This window comes from Theropithecus gelada, chromosome 15 (genome assembly GCF_003255815.1).
Source record: "Theropithecus gelada isolate Dixy chromosome 15, Tgel_1.0, whole genome shotgun sequence".
Lineage (NCBI taxonomy): Eukaryota > Metazoa > Chordata > Mammalia > Primates > Cercopithecidae > Theropithecus > Theropithecus gelada.
This window is the reverse complement of record NC_037683.1, coordinates 33781142-33804562: the sequence shown is the minus strand read 5'-3', so window position 1 is coordinate 33804562 and position 23421 is coordinate 33781142.

Here is a 23421-nt window from a genome sequence, read left to right as displayed (position 1 = left end):
CCAGCATCAAGGAGGCGGCCCAGATAGAGCTGTCGAGGTTATCATTTACAGCAGGTTTCTCCTTTCGCTGACTGGCTTTGATCAGGGTTCCAATGGATGGCTAGCAAGAGCTAATTACAATCCCAACTAATTCACTGTGTCAGTTGTTATTCATTAACAAATTATGTTCCTGACAAACTGCTCTAGTGTGGTACCCTAAGTACTGTAATTAAAATCTTAGAAAGTTGCATGTGGGCCTAATTGATTTCCTTAATGTATTACTCAGACTAAACATCCCATTATTTTGTGTCTTGATGTTTATGAAGGGGCGGAACTGCCGCTGCCACCCAGGCGGCAAATAGATCCATCTCTGGGTTAATGGGGGAGCTTTTCTGCTCCTGGGCCCCACTCAGTTCCCCAGCAGCACTGCCCAAGCATTCAAATGACAGTGGCGTTTCTCTCCTCCAGAAATGTTTACATAGAAAGGGATGGCGGGCAATTGGATTTCTGTCTATGATTTGTATTTCCTTCTTGGGTTTCCAAGCTTTCGAAATGTATGATGACTTTTTAGTGTTGCGTTCCGAGGCTGTCATGATCCCATGTCCTATAGCTCCCCTTTTGCCACTGAGCACCATGGGGCAGAACAGGAGATGGAGCTGGGAACAGTACCTAAAAATGCCTGTGCTTCATCCAAAGCCGTGTGTGATGCAGGCAAATCCAAGTGCATCTGGCAAATGTGGAATGTTATGAACAGCCAATATATATACTGCAGTTCACTGAATTAGACTACGTTTATTCATTCATTCATGTATTCAACAGCCTCTAAATAAGCACCTAGCATGGGCCAGGCCCAACGCTAGGTTTAAAAAACAAATAAAAAAAATCAAAATAAGCGCAATCATAATAATGGCAAACAGTTCTATATTGTAAGCCAGGCACTGTTCTAAGTGCTTTAAATATATTCACTCCTTTTATTTTTGCTTATTTCCTTTGAAGAAAGTACTCCTATTATCCCTATTTTACAAACGAGAAAACTGAAGCAAAGGGAATTTAAGGAACTTTAAGGTCAGACAGCCAGGATTCAGGTCCAAACAGTCTGGCTCCAAGTCCTTGCTTGAACCACTATGCCATACTGCCTCCCTTCAGTATTATAATAATAATAGCGGGTGAGCACTTAGTATATCCTCATGAATAATTTTATACTCACAAACTCACAAAAAACCTAATGAGGGCTAGGCGTGGTGGTTCACACCTGTAATCCCAACACTTTGGGAGGCCAAGGCAGGAGGATCACTTGAGTCTAGCAGTTCAAGACCAGCCTGGGCAATATAGTGAGACTATGTCTCTACCAAAAAAAAAAAAAAAAATTAGCCAGGCATGGTGACATGGGTCTGTAGTCCAGTTACTTGGGAGTCTGAGGCAGGAGGATTGCTTGAGCCTGGGACATAGAGATGGCAGTGAGCCATGGTTGTGCCACTGCACTCTAGCTTGGGCAACAGAGTAAGATCCTGCCTCAAAAAAACAAACAAACAAAGCCTAATGAGATAGGTCTTTATCCCCATCTCACAATTGAGGAAACTGAGGTGCAGAAAGGTTGCTTAACTGCCCCCAAAGTCTTGGGTTGTAAGTGGCAGAGTCACGATTTGAGCCCAGGCCTGGAACCTAACATTTCAATCTCCATGCATCCTATGTAGAACTAGCAGAGATCTGAGAAATCAAACAGGGATTTGGGGCCAGCACAGTCCAACCAATTTAAAAAATCAAGCTACAGGTATCCCTGCCCTAGATCTCCAGCAAATGAAGCTACAGCCCTGGTGGAAAAGTGTAGAGCTGGGATGTGAAGCCATGGGCTGCCCTCTGCCTCTGCATTAGAGTATCTCTTGCACAGCCTTAGTTCTCTGAAGCTCCTTCCTGTGCCCTCTGCCCTACTCACCTTCACTCAGCATCCAACACAATGCTGGTGGATCACATGTGTCCAAGGATAAACTTAACAGGCTCACTATACATTGCATGATATGCTACCTACTGTATATTAAACTAAAATGTGCTTAATTTGGGGGCATCCCTTTTTTTATGAGAGTGTACATCAAAAATGCAAATTATGAAAGACAAATATTTCTCATGGTTTCCTAATTCTTAAAAAAAAAAAAAAAAAAAAAAAAAGGCCAGCTGTGAGGTCTTTTGGAAGAATTGGACGATTTTGTTTGCTAGAATAGGAAACAGGGCTTCTTCAATATGTTATTTCTCACGCTGCATGTATGCATTAAGCGAGGGTTCTCACTGTCTATTGGCTGCCCCAAGAAAGATGTGGTTCATTAGTGTGTTCAAGCCCTTTCCTTGGTTCTGGTACTTTACATGAGTCAACACCATTACCCTCTGAGACATTTCCTGTAACCGTGGTTCACAGGCTTCCTGTGAACCCTGGTTCACAATCACAAGTTGTATTATTTCTGCTTCTCTTCAACAAGTGCCGTTGCATACACCCAATCCAGCCCCTCCAAATCACTTTTCTCCTAGATTTCTGCCCCAGGCATCACAAATTCCTTTCCCTCTGGTTTCTGGGAATGATCTTACTATGCACCATCTTTAGTGAGCTCCTTTCAGTAGTTTCCACTCATGGTTAAGCACTTTCTCCCCCTCAGCTAAACCAACTGTGTATCCTTCCATTGGAATGTCCCACCAGTAGAACAAACTGGCTTTTCATTCATCACTCTCAATGCGTGGTGTTCTTAAACTCTTTTTTTAAATGCATGTGTGGCCAGGCGCAGTGGCCTATAATCCCACACTTTGGGAGGCCGAGGTGGGTAGATCACCTGAGGTCAGGAGTTCGAAACCAGCCTGTCCAACATGGCGAAATCCATCTCTACTAAAAATAAAAAAATTAGCCAGGCGTGGTGGTGGGCGCCTGTAGTCCCAGCCACTCAGGAGACTGAGGTAGAAGAATCACTTGAACCTGGGAGGTGGAGGTTGCAGTGAGCCGAGATTGCACCATTGTACTCCAGCCTGAGCAACAGAGTGAGACTCTGTCTCAAAAATAAATCAATAAATAAAATTAAAATGCACGTGTGTGTGTTAGCAGTCAATACCACAAATCTGTATTCATATTACTAAGCAAAAGCTAGATTTAAGAAAACTAAATTTAAGTTTAAAATATCATGTAGATATATTCATCCCAGCAAACTCCATTGTCAATTCTTATGTAGGACTTTGTAGCATTGATGACTTGGCTAATAAAAATGCTGTCGGAAGTTAAGAACCATTTCTGGGGTAGTGCTCCCTTTCAATAAGAGTTCTTAAAAACACTTGACCAAACTAGGGAACTTGGTTATGCATTACAGATTTTTCTCTCTATACAAGCCACCATTGTTAAGCAAAGGAGTCAGTGCAATTGTCAGAAAAGTGTCAACCATGCTCTCCAATTTATTTGATATTTAAAAAAAAAAATCTGGTTTAGGGTATGTGTTCAGAATACAGAGTATTTGTGAAGCATGATGCTGGTACCTGGTAATTACAAGATTTCTTTCTTTTTTCTTTGTTTTTACTGAAATGGCCACTGGGATGTCACTCAGAGTTTTTAGTTTGGGGAGGCTGAGAGGTTCTCAGGTTCTTTGGGATGAATTTGTTTTGTTTTTGGAAAATTACCAAGATTGATCCCATAGTTACATAAGTATAAAGCAAGTACCCATTTCTTGTCCTTGGCGACAGCAGTGAAGTCACCATAAATCTGAATGCTGATGGTGCAGATTAAGATGCCAACTCTTTAGCCCAGTGATGTAAGTAAGTATCTTTAGCCAGGACCATGTCCTTGAAGAGGGAGAGAAATTTTTTGCCCAAATGTGAATCTAGAGCATTGGTATCTAAGTGGTATTTGAAGAGTAAATGATACCAACCTTGTGGATGTATTTTCAACAATTTGGGTACTTTCAACTTTTTTTGAAGCACAGTTTTTAAAGACTTTTTAAAGGATATTTTACCTTTTACATTGTATTCCAGTAAACACGTGCAACAAATATCTAACAGTAACAAAATTTCATTAAGCAATACTTATCTTTATTATAAGTAATGCTTTCTGCTATGTCTATATATTCCTATTTCATTGATTTTAATGTTGGTCATGTCCCATTGAATTGATATTACAACCTGTTAATTGTTCATAATTTGTAGTTTGTAAAACACTGAACTGTTGTGATTGCTTTGTCTGAATCCAGTGGTCAACCACATCCTATGAAGGGGAGTGGTAGGAAATGAGTAAGCCTTCTACTGAGCAGAAGGAGCACCTTCTCCCGTCTGTGGAGTCCAGGAGGTTTGCGGCCTTAGGCTTTGAGGTTTGAGGACCTGTAGTGATGGCAGCAATGTACTATAAAATACTTCAACGTGGACAGTGAGATACTACATACGTGCCAGTTAGTTACAGCTTTAATTAGGAGCAGCCAGGGGTGGTCAGCTGGCACTTTCACCTAGAGTCCACCCACCAGTGCTTCTGTTATCTGCATCTCAATCAATGGTCAAAGCTTCATCACTGAACATCTTACACACTGAATATCAAAAATGAGTTTTTATTGGCCGGGTGTGGCGGCTCACACCTGTAATCCCAGCACTTTGGGAGGCCGAGGTGAGTAGATCATGAGGTCAAGAGATCGAGACCACCCTGGCCAACATGGTGAAAACCTGTCTCTACTAAAAATACAAAAATTAGCTGGGCGTGGTGGTGTGCACCTGTAGTCCCAGCTACTCAGGAGGCTGAGGCAGTAGAATCGCTTGAACCCAGGAGGTGGAGGTTGCAGTGAACTGAGATCACACCATTGCACTCCATCCTGGTGACAGAGCAAGACTCTGTATCAAAAAAAAAAAAAAAAAAAAGGAGGGGGGTTATCATGCAAAATTATGCTCTATTGATTCACTTAACAAATTTCAGAAATGATCTTTTATTGTTAAAATTAGAAGAATTCTTAATGTGTGGACTGGCTAAAATCTCTCTACCCTCATCTAATCAGAGTATTGGAATCCAGGGAAACTGGTAGCTTACTACCCTGGGAGACTTGATTGCTAAAGGGCTCTATGTGCAGCCATTGGTGTGTAGCCATCGATATGAAATATGCTTGCTATCTGATGTTGACTGTAAGGGTAACAGAATCCTGCCTCTGAAGTATTGACTTTTGTCTCCAGTGAACAGAAGTTCATGCGAGGTGCTCATCAGAGCATCTAAAAGGCCAGACAGGGGCTATGACTTCATCAAGCCTCCAGAATAGGCCATGTGAGCCATTTTGTGCTCACTTGCTAGTGAATGTGTGTTTAGCAAATGTCTGCTTATGTAGCAGAATTTGGTCTGAGAATTGCTTTCATTGTAACCCAGTAGTGAGGTTGTATGGGAATGGCAAACTGTCACCCACCTCACACTTTGAATGGTTTGTGTTATCTTAAAAATAATAAAACCTAAGAGCTGTGATTATCAAATTGATTATATTCAGTTAGTTTACAGGCCCCTTCCTCGCTTGCAGATCTGTGTGGAGAGTGAAGGATACTGGAGAAGCAGATAACTTGGGGAATGAATGGTTGATAAACATGCCCAATAGCAGAGGTGTGTGGAGCATGGGAATGATCCCTTGATTCCCAGAATTCAGTTGTGGAGGAAAACTCAACAGAGGAAGGGTGTTCAAAGGATGGGGACTCAGGACCATATTACTCTAGATTGTAAAAGGAAGTATGACCTTATTTGGTAGTCAGAGGCTGGTGAGGGCTGGAAATCCACAGGTCATATTTGAAATCACAGTCTACAACAAGAAGACTTTTACTGGCATTCCACTCCATATGAACATTAACATTTTAGTTATGAAGTAGACTTTCTCGGGGTAATATTGTAGAGGGAAAAGTGAAGAGACTCCACGTGATCCTAAGATGCACCCACTGCTGTGTTCCAGGTCCTTCTGACAAGTCAAACAAAGGGAAAAGCCCTAATGGAATAACCATTGAGGAAGGGGCTATCTGCATTTTGGGGCTATTTGGAAGGAAGCTAGTAGAGAAGGCTTAAGAAGTGTCTGGGAGAGATGAAGATGGGAGGAAGAGCTTGAGATCTGCATTGCCTATCGTTCCCTGGCCCAGCTCCATGAACTAGGTCTGGTCTGTCTGGGCCATAGGCAAAATCAAAAGGAGACACTAGGATGTTGCTCACAGTGCACTGGGCCTCAGAAACTAAGTATAACACCAAAGGGAAGAGGAAATTTTCTTTTATTGCTGTATGAATCCAACACAGAGAAAATCCAAGAGATTACAGAGCCATTTATGAGCTTGAGAGTCAGGGTCTGCATCCTGGGTGTCACCTGGAGAGTGCAGACTCAGCACAGGCATCAGCATTGTCACCCAAGACATCAGTGACAGTACTGAGGCATGATTGCCACGGAGCGTTCAGTGGACATAGACCGTGTAAGCCAGAGAGGAAGAACTTAAGATTAGGGTCATGCAGTTTGGAGCAAGAGCCAAGAAATTTTTATCTTTACCCTCAATGTGCCTCCATTGTACCTAAAAATACAGATAAGACTTGAAGAAATTTGAATTACATTGGAGAATCTTATCGGAATTATGATGATTTTGGATTTTTCCACAAAACTAGAGCCCAAGATAAGAGTTTGTGCCCGTAGCTGGGAAATGATCCAGGAAAGAGAGGGTAAGAGGGAACAGCACTGTAAGAGGACATTATCACGTTGGTCACTGCTGTGTAACTAGGGTTTGACCACTAAGACCTTCTGAGGAGCCATATAGAATATGCCTCATTTATCCATCATTTATCTGTCAGCTCTCAACCCCCATTAGAAAAGCGATGCCCTATCGGGCTTTAACTCCCTGCCCTTTCAAGGTGCACATGCCTGACTGGGTTTCCACAGCCATCTCACAGCACAGCATTTGAGAAGTCCCAGGGCAGAAAAATGTGATGCAGATGAAGTGAGGCACTGTCAGAATATATTTGTGCAAAACTAGTTGCTGCAGCAGTGACTGGAGTTAAATGTAAACTGAGAAGCTGTGAAGATGTGAAGTGGTACACACAAGGTGTCTGACAGAGTACATCTCCTGCACTGCTCAACTCCACTCATGCCCTACATTATTAAATCCTGTTCACCAGAGAGCTCAAGGTGGCGGCCAACTACAGTCTCTACAAAGGATTTAATACAGAAAGCTTCCTGAATAAAGCTGTAGTCCCTATTGCTGCAACTGGTGGAAAGGAATTGATGCAATCAAACTGTTATTAGTTGCCTGTTTGGTCTCTTCAAGTGATGGGGCCATTTAGAGGATTAATATCAGTCTCTGTAGTTGCCAGGTTGGGCCCTCAGCTTTAATGAGATGGAACCCAATGCCACTGCAGTCATGTATAACTTCCATCCTTGTACCATAACCGGTCTACCATAAGTCCATTGCACAGAACTGGAGTGGCTGAGACAGAGGTTGGCTGAAATCTGCAGGACAAGTGATCTGTCGACTCAATTGATCAGGGCCTCCTCCAGATGACTGTTCTTCATTGGGCATTACCATGAGACACAGAAAGCCAATGCTTTATGCCTACTTTCATGGGTCCATGCACATGCCTCTTACTTATACTTCTTATCTTTAATCATCCAAACTTGCCTTTTTTAGGGCCTTGATTAACCAGCCAAACCAGTTGCCACTGCCCAAGACTATGTACATCACCACTTCAAGGCATTTCACCCGCCATAAAAAGTAACTGCCACTGCACTGTTCTCAGCTTTACCCACTTTCTCTTTGCCACTTTCTTTTAGGGGAACATCCTTCAGGGCCATGCCTGGGTGCTATATCTCCCTGATCTTGTGATTCTGAGGGCAGAATCATGCCCAGATCATGATAGGCAACATCTATTGCATAATTATTTGATGTCCTATGGTGAGATACCCATTCTCTATTAGGAGCCAGAACATGCCAGGAGGTGCTCTTCAAATGGAGACAATTTCCCTGCTCCAGAAGGCATGTCCTTGCCCCAGAACCCTACCAATGTATATTATGATGCTCTTATTGGAGTTTGCAAGAATATCCACACACCTTGTTTATCCACAACAGACTCCTTTAGCATCATTAACCTTGTTGGTTTATATCCAACCTGGACCTGCTGCAAAGTTCTCTCTTTCTCTGGCAGTACTCCCAAGGGCTTCCCTCCAAATTCTAAGCAGCTTACCAAGCACCATGACTCTTTCTCAGTGGTAGGAGGATGCAAAGTACAACTACTTGTCTCTTATCTCAAAGAGCATGTCCTGGTAAGTCCCAGACCATTGAACTTCTAAAATGTTCATTGACTTGGAAAGCCCCTTAATTCTGAAGGGGTTGTCTCCTGCCCTCTAGCATGCATGTGTCTTACTAGAACATCCAGACTACTTGTCACTTCCTACTCACCAGGTCCAATTAGCATGATGTTACTAATGTAGATGATCCTCATGACATTCTGTGAAATGCCATAATGATCAATGTTCTTGAAGACTATATTATGGCAGCAAAAAGTAAGATAACATATCTCTGTGTCAAGGTAGTGAATGTATACTTGCATCCCTCCCACATAATGTAAACTTACTTTTGAGCCTCCTGAGTCATGGGTATTAAAAAGATTGCATTTGCCAGATTAATTACCACATACATTATACCAGAATAATGAAAGCTGTACTGATCCTAAGATGCACCCACTGCTGTGTTCCAGGCCTTTCTGACAAGTCAGACAAAGGGAAAAGCCCTAATGGAATAACCACTGAAGAAGGGGCTATCTGCATTTTGGGGCTATTTGGAAGGAAGCTAGTAGAGAAGGCTTAAGTAGTATCTGGGAGAGATGAAGATGGGAGGAAGAGCTTGAGATCTGCATTGCCTATGGCTCCCTGGCCCAGCTCCATGAACTAGTCTGGTCTGTCTGGGCCATAGGCAAAATCAAAAGGAGACACTAGGATGTTGCTCACAGTGCACTGGGCCTCAGAAACTAAGTATATCGCCAAAGGGGAGAGGAAATTTTCTTTTATTGCTGTATGAATCCAACACAGAGAAAATCCAAGAGATTGCAGAGCCATTTAGGAGCTAGGGTTTTTCCCAGCAAAAAACTCCACATTTCTCCACAGCATCTGTAATTGGGGCCATCATCTGCCATAACCCTATGGTTTTTATAAAAGTCATAAAGTTAAATCAAATAGGAATATGATAAGGACCACCATCCCTACAGCCTTTAAATCTTTAATGATGACATTAGCTTCTGCAATTCCTGCCAGGGTATGGTATTGATTCTGAGTTACTATCTCAGTCACAGAAAGACACATGAGGGTGTTCCCACAGCTTCAGGGCATTTTACTTAGTCCTTTCTTCCCTGATGGCGCAACACAGAATATGTCATAGTGTTTTCTGCCCAAGGAATGGATGGAGGTAGCCCTTGTCCACTGGCTCTTATCTCCCTATTCGTCAGGATTGCCCCTGATCTTCAATCCCTCAACCCTTCCAGATTTTGCAAGCATGAGAGCTAAGTAGCCACCATATCAGTGATGTCCCAGGGCATAAGAACAGATGCAGCTGAAGGGAGGTACTATCAAAATACACCTGCACAAAGCTAGTTGTCACATCTGTGGTTAAAGCAAATGGTGGCCAAGAAAATGTGAGGTGGTGTAACAAGTTATCCTATATAGTGGTGCACTACCAATCTTTACTTCTTACAAATTAGTTATGACGTCCCCCATCCCCATTCATTAATAATTAATTGCTACCTCTAGAATAGCACAACATTGGCTTGCCCAACTCCTAACTTCATGATGCCATTAAGTAAAAGACTAGGCCTTCCACCAATTGTCTTGGTCCTTAGAGTTTTCACATACCTCCCAAGTAAAAAAGAAAGTGGGATGGGCATAGTGGCTCATGCCTGTAATCCCAGCATTTTGCAAGGTCAAGGCAGGAGGATCACTTGAGGTCAGGAGTTCAAGACCAGCCTGGCCAACAGAGTGAAACCCCATTTCTACTAAAAAATACAAAAATTAGCTGGGCATGGTGTCACGCACCTGTAATCCCAGCTACTAGGGAGGCTGAGGCAGGAGAATTGTTTGAACGCAGGAGGCGGAGGTTGCAGTGAGCCGAGATCAGACCACTACACTCCAGCCTGGGCAACAGAGTGAGACTGTCTCAAAAAAAAGGAAAGAAAAAAAGAAAAAGACAGTGATTGACTATTCAATTTGCCAGTCTGCGTCTTTTAATTGGAGCATTTAGCCCATTTACATTTAAGGTTAATATTGTTATTGTGAATTTGATCCTGTCATTACAATGTTAGCTGGTTATTTTGCTCATTAGTTGATGTGGTTTATTCTTAGCATTGGTGGTCTTTACAATTTGGCATGTTTTTGCAGTGGCTGGTACCGATTGTTCCTTTCCATGTTTAGTGCTTCCTTCAGGAGCTCTTGTAGGGCAGGTCTGGTGGTGACAAAATCTCCCAGCATTTGCTTGTCTGTAAAGGATTTTATTTCTCCTTCACTTATGAAGCTTAGTTTGGCTGGATATGAAATTCTGGGTTGAAAATTATTTTCTTGAAGAATGTTGAATATTGGCCCCCACTTTCTTCTGACTTGTAGAGATGCTGCTGAGAGATCTGCTGTTAGTCTGATGGGCTTCCCTTTGTGGGTAACCCGACCTTTGTGACTGGCTGTCCTTATCATTTTTTCCTTCATTTCAACTTTAGTGAATCTGACAATTATGTGTCTTGGAGTTGCTCTTCTCAAGGAGTATCTTTGTGGCATTCTCTGTATTTCCTGAATTTGAATGTTGGCCTGCCTTGCTAGGTTGGGGAAGTTCTCCTGGATAATATCCTACAGAGTGTTTTCCAACTTGGTTCTATTCTCCCCATCACTTTCAGGTACACCAATCAAAGGTAGATTTGGTCTTTTCACATAGTCCCATATTTCTTGGAGGCTTTGTTCATTTCTTTTTACTCCTTTTTTTGTCTAAACTTCTCTTCTCACTTCATTTCATTCATTTGATCTTCAATCACTGATACCCTTTCTTCCAGTTGATCGAATCAGCTACTGAAGCTTGTGCATTCGTCATGTAGTTCTCGTGCCATGGTTTTCAGCTCCATCAGGTCATTTAAGGACTTCTCTACACTGGTTATTCTAGTTGGCCATTCGTCTCATCTTTTTTCAAGGTTTTTAGCTTCTTTGCGATAGGTTCGCACTTCTTCCTTTAGCTCAGAGAAGTCTGATTGTCTGAAGCCTTCTTCTCTCAGCTCCTCAAAGTCATTCTCCATTCAGCTTTGTTCCATTGCTGGTGAGAGCTGCGTTCCTTTGGAGGGGGAGAGGTGCTCTGATTTTTAGAATTTTCAGCTTTTCTGCTCTGTTTTTTCCCCATCTTTGTGGTTTTATCTACCTATGGTCTTTGATCATGGTGACATACAGATGGGGTTTTGGTGTGGATGTCCTTTCTGTTTGTTGGTTTTCCTTCTAACAGTCAGGATCCTCAGCTGCAGGTCTGTTGGACTTTGCTGGAGGTCCACTCCAGACCCTGTTTGCCTGGTATCAGCAGCGGAGGCTGCAGAAGAGCGAATGTTGCTGAACAGCAAATGTTGCTGCCTGATCATTCCTCTGGAAGCCTCATTTCAGAGGTGTACCCGGCCGTGTGAGGTGTCAGTCTGCCCCTACTGGGGGGTGCCTCCCAGTTAGGCTACTCGGGAGTCAGGGACCCACTTGAGGAGGCAGTCTGTCCGTTCTCAGATCTCAAACTCTGTGCTGGGAGAACCACTACTCTCTTCAAAGCTGTCAGACAGGGACATTTAAGTCTGCAGAGGTTTCTACTGCCTTTTGTTCGACTATGCCCTGCCCCCAGAGGTGGAGTCTACAGAGTCCCGCAGGCCTCCTTGACCTGCAGTGGGCTCCACCCAATTCGAGCTTCTCGGCCTCTTTGTTTACCTACTCAAGCCTCAGCAATGGCGGGGGCCCCTTCCCCAGCCTTGCTGCTGCCTTGCAGCTCTATCTCAGACTGCTGTGCTAGTAATGAGCAAGGCTCTGTGGGTGTGGGACCCTCTAAGTCAGAGGCAGGATATAATCTCCTGGTGTGCCGTTTGCTAAGACAGTTGGAAAAGTGCAGTGTTCGGGTGGAAGTGACCCCATTTTCCAGGTGCCATCTGTCACAGCTTCCCTTGGCTAGGAAAGGGAATTCCCTGACCCCTTGCGCTTCCTGGGTGAAGTTATGTCTCGCCCTGCTTTGGCTCATGCTTCGTGGGCTGCATCCACTGTCCTGCACCCACTGTCCAACATGCCCCAGTGAGATGAACTCAGTACCTCAGTTGGAAATGCAGAAATCACCCGTCTTCTGTGTCGCTCATGCTGGGAGCTGTAGACTGGAGCTGCTCCTATTCGGCCGTCTTGGAACCCATCAAAAATTGGGCAAAGGATGTGAACAGACACTTCTCAAAAGAAGACATTTATGCAGCCAACAGACACATGAAAAAATGCTCATCATCACTGGCCATCAGATAAATGCAAATCAAAACCACAATGAGATACCATCTCACACCAGTTAGAATGGCAATCATTAAAAATTCAAGAAACAACAGGTGCTGGAGAGGATGTGGAGAAATAGGAACACTTTTACACTGTTGGGGAACTGTAAACTAGTTCAACCACTGTGGAAGACAGTGTGGTGATTCCTCAAGGATCTAGAACTAGAAATACCATTTGACCCAGCCATCCCATTACTGGGTATATACCCAAAGGATTATAAATCATGCTGCTATAAAGACACATGCACATGTATGTTTATTGCGGCACTATTCACAATAGCAAAGACTTGGAACCAACCCAAATGTCCATCAATGATAGACTGGATTAAGAAAATGTGGCAAATATACACCATGGAATACTATGCAGCCATAAAAAAGGATGAGTTCATGTCCTTTGTAGGGACATGAATACAGCTGGTAACCATCATTCTCAGCAAACTATCGCAAGGACAAAAAACCAAACACTGCATATTCTCACTCATAGGTGGGAACTGAACAATGAGATCACTTGGACACAGGAAGGGGAACATCACACACCGGGCCTGATGTGGGGTAAGGGGAGGAGGGAGGGATAGCATTAAGAGATATTCCTAATGTAAATGACGAGTTAATGGGTGCAGCACACCAACATGGCATATGTATACATATGTAACAAACCTGTACGTTGTGCACATGTACCCTAGAACTTAAAGTATAATAAAAAAATAATAATTATTATAATAATTAACATTTTTTTTAAAAAAGTGATTGAAACTTCTCTGGTGGAGCATTAGAATTCCTGGAATAGGTATATTCTATCTAACTGGGTTTATCAAACCAAAAAAGAAACCTAGTCCATAGGCTCCCTTGAGAAGTGTTAGATGAGGCAGGGTCCTGAAAGATGTCGTGAAGAAGCTAGCCTCTACATTCAATTACAAAATTTAAAAAGTAAAAACCTAGTTTTTCATAAGCTAAAAGGGAGTATATGGCTCACTTTATGAGAAGTCCCTTTCCTTCCCTAACTACTTGGAAGAAATCCCTTGGCAACTGAGTGGAGGCCCTAGGATAGGCAATTAGGTGAGCAATGAAGCCTATGACAGAAGCTTCTTGATTCCCAAAACAAAGACTGGGGAAGGAGTAGTGCCAGACCCTGAAAAGGAAGCTTAGGAATTGTCCCCGGATTGAGGCTCAGCAAGGCTGCAGTGCTGGTTCCCTGAACAACACAGAGAAGAGGAAGTCTAAAAATCCACAGGAAGAGCCTCCGTTAGGTACAAACGATAATCCTTATATTCAGAGGGATTGACAGTTCATGAAACTTTTGCCTCAAGGTTTTCTTCTTTTGGTTTGATCTTAACTACAAGGGAGCAGGGGGCCTAGCCTGTAGCCTCTCCTTCTGATCCCCTTCTGATGTCTAAACCTTTAAATTTGATTTTCCTTTTTTGGCCCTGAACCCTTGAAGAAGTAGAAAATTAACACCGTGTTTCTAAATTTGTCCAGAACAAATGGTCACTGCTGCTGTAAGGATTCTCTTCCTACTCAGGCGTAAAGCTTTCAACCCCTGGATCAAAAGTTGATATGTTGTCCCTTTTGTGCATATCTATGTTTTCTAAATTTTCTGTAATGAACATGTTCAGGCAGTCTTTGCTTTGCACAAGTTCCTGTGTGCACAAATTTCAGTTACCATGGTTTAAATAACACCAGTCCCCCAGCAACACGGTTCAAATTCCAGTTTCCATGGTATATTAACTGTGAAACTTCCCTGCTCGCTCTTGAGTACACAAATCACTACATAAATAATGGATGTACATCATCATCAGTAGCCAACCACGTCCCTTCTTTCAGTTCGTCCAGGCTCAGTCACTGCACATCTATTATTCAGTTCACTCACAGATGGCAAACCAAGGGGTTGTGCTGTCTCCTTGTCTCCCAGGGATAAACCCACATGACAGTTTACAAAAACAGGTAATAAGAGGCAATGGCCCAGATGAAACACAGCAAAGGAATGAGAAGTGTTAACACTGGGAGTGAAATTCGAACCAAATGTAAATGGAGTGATCATAGAAGTAGCTGACTGTGGAATGTGGATACCGCCTGTATCTGCAGCTGGAGAAGCTTAAAGAAGGTGAACTTACTGACACCAGTTAGAAAGTGACCGTGATGAAACAATGAAGATGCTCTAGAGGAAGTGAAACCAGCAATAGGAAGAAAAAAAAAAACCCTCTCATTGAAGGAACTCTTGGAGATATTTCATGACATGGAAGGCACAAAGGATACAATACTGGCAGCTAATCAAAACTTAGGATATGACGGTTCACCAAGGCGTAGAAAAAGATGCTCGCTCTATCATAAGTTACAGAATGAGAAGAAGGTAAGCACCATTCAAACTATTTTTGATAAGTTTTTTACACAGAAAAAAAAACGTTAATTCTCAGTACTTCCAACATTCTAAATTACAGAGTACTAAATAAATGTGAGTTTTACTATTTTTTCATTACTCTCCATATTTAGAATGAAGACTAAGAGAATATTTAATGTTATGACAAAATTTGTTAAAGCTACAGGACAATCATAATTTTTCCCATTGATTATGAAAATCACTGCACAGTTTCAGCTTGCATGGTCATTTTTATTGTTCCATACTACTGGCTAAAGGGATTGCATGAGATGAAAAAGGTGCTTTTAATATATGTTTTTGCTGGGCAAAGTGGCTCATGCCTGTAATCCCAGCACTTTGGTAGGCCGAGGCGGGTGGGTTACTTGACGTCAGGAGTTCAAGACTAGCCTGGCCAACATGGTTAAACCCCATCTCTACTAAAAATACAAAAATTAGCTGGGTGTGGTGGCACATGCCTGTAATTCCAGCTACTCAAGAGGTTGAGGCAGGAGAATCACTTGAACCCGGGAGGCGGAGGTTGCAGTGAGCCAAGATTGCACCACTGCACTCCAGCCTGGGCGACAGAGTGGGATTCCTCCTCAAAAAAAGAAAGAAAGAAAAAATATGTGTTTTTAAAAACTAACAAGGAACAAGAATGTTTTTCTGCTACCTAACTACTAGTGTGTCTCTAAGATGAACTATATTCTTAAATAGCAAACGTTTGAGAATTGATCGACTTCCGCATACACAAGAATCGTAAATATCCAACTGCATGTGTGGTACAGGTAAAATAATCTGTTACATAATTTTTACCATTTTTGGTGTAACAGAGATGGAAAAGTAATAGCTTAGGAATTAGCATATTTAATCTATCATTCAAAAAATATATATTTCAGTTGAAAAAATCTAAACTTTTTCAACTGAAATATTTTTGGTTCTCAAAAAAATATGGAAAAACATTTCCCTAAAATGTTCTCTAAACTTTCAGGCAGGTGGATTCTGTCTTTGACTTTGCAATTTATTTATTTATTTACAGACGGAGTGTCGCTCTGTCACCCAGGCTGGAGCGCAGTAGCGTGATCTCGGCTCACTGCAACCTCCACCTCCCAGGTTCAAGCGGTTCTCCTGCCTCAGCCTCCCAAGTAGCTGGAATTACAGGTGCGTGCCATCATGCCCGGCTAATTTTTTGTATTTTTAGTAGAAACAGGATTTCACCATGTTAGCTAGGATGGTCTCGATCTCCTGACCTCATGAGCCACCTGCCTCGGCCTCCCAAAGTGCTGGGATTACCAGTGTGAGCCACCACACCTGGCCTGCAATTTATTTTTTTAATAGATATCCATCCTAGTGTTTTCCAGAACCTGAAAGCTTTCATGAAAAAATAAATGTATTAAATATCTTCTATGTTTGAGGAGCTGTAATAGATTTGGGGAATGTAGAAATGTTGCAAATGCTTAATTTTCAGTCTAGTATCCTGTAAAATGTGGTGCTTCTGGTAATGCTTGGGAGATTTTATCATTTTGGGAATGCTTTTTGCTTAATTAGATTTTCCTAGTGTTCTAGGAGCCAAGCATTCACAGAATGCACTTTTAAAGGGATGATATTTTCACATTTCCTTAGTACAGTTCTTTTAGTAACAATATTTATATCAAAATTATTATGACATGTGAGTCATAACATTTGTTTTAATTCTCAAATTACCTGGTAACCACTGTTAATAGTTTGGTATATAAACACTAAGAAAGCCAGTAAGTAATTTGTTGTATTTACATTTGTACTTTTCTCCATGCTATTACACACACACACACACACACACACACCTCACATGTACATAAACAAGTTAAAATTTATATTCTTTCTTCTAAGGAAAATGAGACTATCCTATAGACAGGTATCTGAAACTTGCTTATTTGTCTGTGAGTACATCACAAGTATCTCTTCAAATTAATACGTGAATATCTAAGTCACTATTTTTAATAGCTGCAAAATATTTCTCAGTATGGAAAGAATGTAATTTATTCAATGATCTCACTACTGATGGACATTCACATTTAAATTTTGTCTGGGTTTTTTTTAACCCCTATAAACAAAACTACAATAAACATTCATGTGTACACACACGCATGGTATATTTTTGTGGATAGGCTCTGTAGCTGACTCTTCAACATCCACTCCCAGATCGTCAAAGCCAAGGATAATTTTATCCCTTTGTTAATGATTGGTAATAAATGGACAAATGTCCATGATAAATGGACCCAGTTCTGGACAGTGAATGAGGGGAAGTTGATCATGGAAGCTCTGAGATGTGATTCATAAAACTGCTTCAAGGCCGGACGCGGTGGCTCACACCTGTCATCTCAGCACTATGGGAGGCCGAGGTGGGTGGATCACGATGTCAGGAGATCAAGACCGCCTTGGCTAACATGATGAAACCCAGTCTCTACTAAAAATATAAAAAATTAGCAGGGTTTGATGGTGCACGCCTGTTATCTCAGCTACTTGGGAGGCTGAGGCAGGAGAACAGCTTGAACCTGGGAGGTAGAGGTTGCAGTGAGCTGAGATCGCACCACTGCACTCCAGTCTAGGCAACAGAGCAAGACTCTGCCTCAAAAAAAAAAAAGAAAAACCTGCTTCAAACACCTTGCTCCAACTCAAATATAAAAATGACAATGAGGATCAAGAAAAGAGAGGAAGAGCCAATACTCAGTGACATTTTGGCACACTGAATTAGCCAACTTTAGCGTCTACTCTGTTTTCTGGGCTTCCCTTCAGGTGAGAGATACGTTTCTTACCATTTAAGCCAATTTAGTTTTTCTGTTTGTTATAGCAAAGAACACATCCTATCAGACATGCCTCATGTAGAGTTTTATTTCTGTGACAAAAAATTCCAAAAGAGGGTTTGCTGTATTTTTATTGTATTTGAGTCTGACAGACTATAATCCAGAAATACTGTAACAATGCATACTTCTATCAGCAATGGTATATGGGAATGCTTATTTTCCCCATGCTTTCACAAGGAAAGGAAAGTATTAACTATATCAATTGTAATTCAGTTTCAAGTAATAGGTAACTAACCCAAAGGGGCTTACATTTAAAAGGGAGTTTATTTGGCTCACATAACTGAACAGTCCAAGAGTAAATGTGTATCCAGATAGGGCTTGGTTCACAATATATGTGAATCAATCCATGGAACAGAAGAATTAATGAAGGGCAAGAAAAAAGAAATATATATATATATTATATATGCATATATATATTATATATATGCATGTGACACAATATTTTAATTTTTTCCCAATATATGCAAAATACAGCATTTTACTAGCATTTTTCTAACCAAAGTTGGTCGAAGTGAGATTTGAATACAAATCAAATGACTCAGAAATTCTTTTACCAATACCCTGTACTATATCCTTCACATCCACTCCTTTTGAAATCCTGAACTATAGAAAGCCATGAAAGAAATAAAATACTGTCTAGCAGTTCTACGAAGATAACAAAAGATTTAGAAATTCTGCCTGGGAAAACTTAGTGATATGCTAAATTTTTACAGCCTATAAAATAATGTATCTTCTCAAGAACAATTAAGGGTTTAATTGTTGCCTTTTGTTGAGGAAGAATCATGGAAAGATACTGAGTAGCAGGCAGAAGAAAGGAATCAAATTAGAGTCAGAAGGAATCAGTTTAGTGACAAAAGTTATATTTCTCAACAGAAAAAGTCCCATACAGGGCTGGGTGTAGTCGGTCTGTGTTGCTTGTCTGCCCTGCACCCTCCTCCAGTTCACACAGTCCTGATGGAATTGTGAATATTACATCATCCTCCTCCCAACTCGAGAGCCATTGTGTGACCCAGGCCAACCAATCAATATGCCCCATCCCTCTGGTCATGGTGAACGGTTCTAAGACGGGCCTGTGACATAAGTGGAGACCATTAGAATCCTCCTTAGGACTTTTCTGCCAGAGTAATTAGAAGAGAATATCTCTTTCCCATTGGGGTTGATAGCCTGTCATCTTCATGAAGCCAGCTGTAGCCCTGAATTTCCAGCTCGTGTGGTCAATACATTTCCTATTTTGCCTGGGTTGCTTTGTTCAGTTTTCTGTTTTCCAACAAAATGCTTTTAAGCAATATAGTGGGTGACTCACAAGTCTGTTGCAGCTCCTTCTTCTGAGGCTATTAGTATGAGAGAACTTATGTGCAGAAGGAGGATGGTCAATGACACCTCTAGAGGTTGGTTGCATCTCATCAGGGATCTGTCTGATGGTGGATGTAATGGAAATAAAAGAGAATGCAAGGCTGGTGTGATTCTCACTTCAAATTCTCAGAAATGCATTCATTGATCCCACATTATCTACATACGATTTCAGAACTCATAGGTGAGATACATTTAAGTGACTTATAATACATATTGAATAAAGCTATAATCTTTTTTCCTTTGCTGTGTAAGAAAAGAAAAGTTGATTCCTATTTACAATTATTCATGCAAACCAGATTCTAGACCAAGTGTCAACTGCTGTGTGATTAGCCAAAACAGTCCTTCTTAAACAGTCCTTTCTAAAACTCAGCTAGTAGAGCCAATTTATCCATCAGGATGTGAGTTGGAAGCCAGGCTATGATGGTTGGAATCATAGCCAAGTTAAAGCCTTTCTGAGAGCCTTTGTAGCTTGGGGTTTGAAGGGAACAGAAGGAGCTGAATTGAGCTCTAACCCGAAGGTGTTTAGATTCTATGGAGGAGAATAACGTCAGGCTATAATAAGAATGGCCACCATTTGTGGAGCTGCTTCTACAGGCTAGGTACACTGCACGTGTTATCCCATTTAATCCTCAAAAATATTTGGTAAAGGAGGCATATTTAATCCATGAGTATTCACATGGGGAAACTGAGGCTCACAGAAATTAAGGTTTGTCCAGAGTTACCTAACTGGTACATGCAGGATCTAGGAGTCATGACCAGTTCTAGCTTGTCCCGGATCTGTGCCTTGGGTCTCTTCCCTAAACTCCATGTTTTCTCACAGCGTTATGTGGCCATTTACAGCTAAGTATATTAAGTTTTGACTTAAGGCATTCCTTCCAGAACTAGACTTCTAGCCAAGACCTCTGAAGAAATCAGATTGCATCCACAGTTACTAGAGTATTTCTTGGTCTTCTCTTCCAGAAGGGTGTTCTTCTAGAGCAACTGTTTACTGCCTTGAAATGCACTTATAAAATCTCAGTTCAAGGGTTGTGTATCTCCCAGGAGACAAATGGCTTTTTTATTCCTTGCCACTAGCTTAACACTGCATTATAGCTGCTCATAACAAGTCATGGTATGCTAATTTATGAGTCACGTGACACACTCAATTCATATTATAGACATTGCCCTGATTATATATGTCTCCTTAACTGAAATGTTTACATAGTTGTGATGGAATCAATTTTATTAATTTTGCAGCATTCACAGATTTCTCTTCTTCCCAAGACTGCCAGAGAGATCCTGTAATTACCTGCCCAGTTTTTCTTCTTAGGAAACATGAGAAAAGAATAGAATTCCTCTAATTATTTTCTGCTTGTTTGTGCCTCTGTAAATTTGACTCTTCTCAGAGATGAAACCACCTGGGACACAGCTTCTTTAGCGTTGCACAGTGACACCTGCGAATAGTTAGCAGCACAGCAGGTACAGAAGCACACACACCTGGTGGCAGGGCAAGATGGGGTGATTCCTGGAGCCAGATCATCCCTGATGTGTTCCTTGCAGTGTTATCAGGGGGATTACAGGAAATCATATACACAAAAAACTGTTTCTTAACTGCAAAGCGCTGTGCAAATGTGAGCTGTTAAGCCAGGTGGTGTGTGCAATGGAGATTACCTTTTGCCGGGGGGTAATCATTTCAGTTTATATAACACTTATCACTCCAGGAGCCCCAGGCCCTTGTGAATAGTATCCTGAGAAATATCACTTGAAATAAAATGCACATGCATAAACAGAGTCTAGCAAATGGAGGCACCAATTATGATGACAATGACGAAGGTCTTAAATGAGAACATAAACATTTTGACATGTCAGCTCCCAAGGATGTTGCCACTGTAGTCACAACACCTACTGAGGGAAAAATCAATTCACAACGTTAATGTTTCCCATGAGTGTTGACTGTTCGGGGGACGGGGAAGGAAGAGGGAAACAAAAGTGGAAAAACATTTTAAAATATGAATTTTATTTTCCATAGCAGTATATCAGAAAACTTAAATATAACTCCACAACTCTTTCAAGAGTTTCTTTTTGTTTTCCAATGGTAACGGGAGAGAAAATAAGCTGTCATTATCGGAATGATCAAACACAGAGAGAAAAGAGGCAGAGGTAAGTAAAACACCAATTACAGCATTGCCAATCTGTGTGAATTGGGCTTCTTCCAAACAACAGTGCAAATGGATTTGAGGACGTGGGGAAGGGGATGTGGAGGGGGCAGGGAAGAGAGAGCTGCCAAAATACAAGACAGGGAGGCTTAGAGAAATTGCCCCTTGGCGCTCTGGCAGCAGTTTAATCAGCCAGAGCCCTGTCCATTCCCATGCACCAATTCCATTGTGTATGTTCACTTGCAGATTTGGCTTCTGGCTTGCTCTCTTTGTTTGGGTAGCTAGGCATGAAAAAGAATCATCTGCAACCAGAGCTCAACTTAATTCCCAGTTCCTCTCTGGAAACTATCTGTTGGCATCATGAAATGTTCTGTGTAAAAGGCCATGCTTTGACTGATCAAAAGTGGGATTTCAGACCCTCCACCAGAGTCTTTGTGGATGAAGCTAAGCCAGTTCTCGGAAAGTGACAGAAGAGCCCTGAACCTCTGGCATAATTTGCGTCTCCCCAGCATCTCACTGTTCCTGCCAATGACAAACAGGAACCCCCAACAATTTTTCCTCTCTCTCCTGGCAATGCAAAGATGGCCCAGCTGTTTTCTCACTATAAAAAGACACTCACTTCTCTCTATCACTCCAGCCTATTGCAAAAGGTCTACTTACATTACTGATTGAACGACCATGTATCATATGAAAAACCACAGAAGAAATTCACAGAAGAGGCTCTAAGATTTCTGACCATTTTATCCACATCCCAGCATCTACATCTGAGCATGATGCTCAGTAGACATTGAATGAATGAAGGATGAGAAATTTGCAAAAATACTGCATTGTCTACTGTTTTCAGAAATCTTTATGCAGGGTAATTTTAAAGTCTGCCATTTTCCCTTGGGTCAGGGAAGCCACCATATGATATAACTGCTTTGATTTGTATTGTGTACCTACTAGGTTCAAGACATATTCAGGAGTGTTCTGAAAAACATAATAGAAATTGACAGAAAAAAATGACTAAATAGACTTCCAGTAAATATGAAAGATGGAATAGAGAAGTTTGCTTTCCTTTTTCCAAGCCCCTCTAAAATGACAGGAAAAATAAAAATAAAACATAGATCCCCAAAACAAAGGAAACAGAAAGGGAAATGACCACAGATGATAGACAGCCACAAAATTTTGGACATGGCAACCCAAGAGGGTAGAGGGATGAGGCTATGGGAGGAGGAGTCAACCAGAAGAAGCAAACCAATTTATACCTCAGAATCCCCAGAAAGTGCCAGGAATTGAGGATGCCAGCTGCCTCTGAAGGCAAATTGAAAACAAGACAGTTGATTAAAAATCTTTGTAAGGAGTAGGCAAATTCCAAGGTCTCCTCATCAACCCTTTGTGGCCAGGTAGCCAACTCTTCCTACTCCAGCAGAACACAAAAGATGTCCTCCCTGGAGATGTGGATGAACAGGTATTCCAGACTTGGGAACACCAGACACAGCTAAGGTACCACAATTAAATGGAGAAACTAAGCAAAAAATTACATCATGAACAAAAAGTCTGACCCAACTTCACTCCCTTCTTTATGTCAATTCTCGGAAATACTGCATTGTCATTAAAGCTTAAAACTATAGACAGGAGAGAGAAAACTAGTCATAAATAAGTAGAAATAAGAATAGCATCCTCTTCTCAATAGCAACAACAGCAGCTTGATCTCAGTTTACTCTGATTCAATCCCACCCTCACGTACCTCCAAATACTTGGTTTTGTGGCTTTGACTTCACACATAGACTCCTATAAAATACTGGTGTTTGCCTCTTAAAGCATAGCATATCCATCCAGCCCCTGAAATGGCCTTGGCTCTCATCCTAAAGAGATATTAAGAAGCAGCCTTAACAAAGGAAAAGACCAGCATGATTGTACCCCTAGACTTTCTATCTGGATAGTACTTTACTCTTAATTCCCTGTTCTCCTCTTTTGATTATAACCTAATTGGCAACTGTAGCAGCCAATCCCAGATATGTTCTTGATTCCTGCAATGTAGCCAAAGGCTGACTTCATCACATTCTCCTTTTTTTTTTTTTTTTTCCTTTTGCTGGTGATGGAAGGAGCAATTGGATCATGAGCTTGGTTTGATGATTAAATAAATGGCTTGGTGACATTTGGAGTGGCAGCTTTCCAGATCTGCAATCACCACAAAACTGCAGACACAGAAAACGAACCTAGGGTGGAGTTGCTGGGTTCAGAAACCATAGATTGGATATTACCTCACCATTAGAA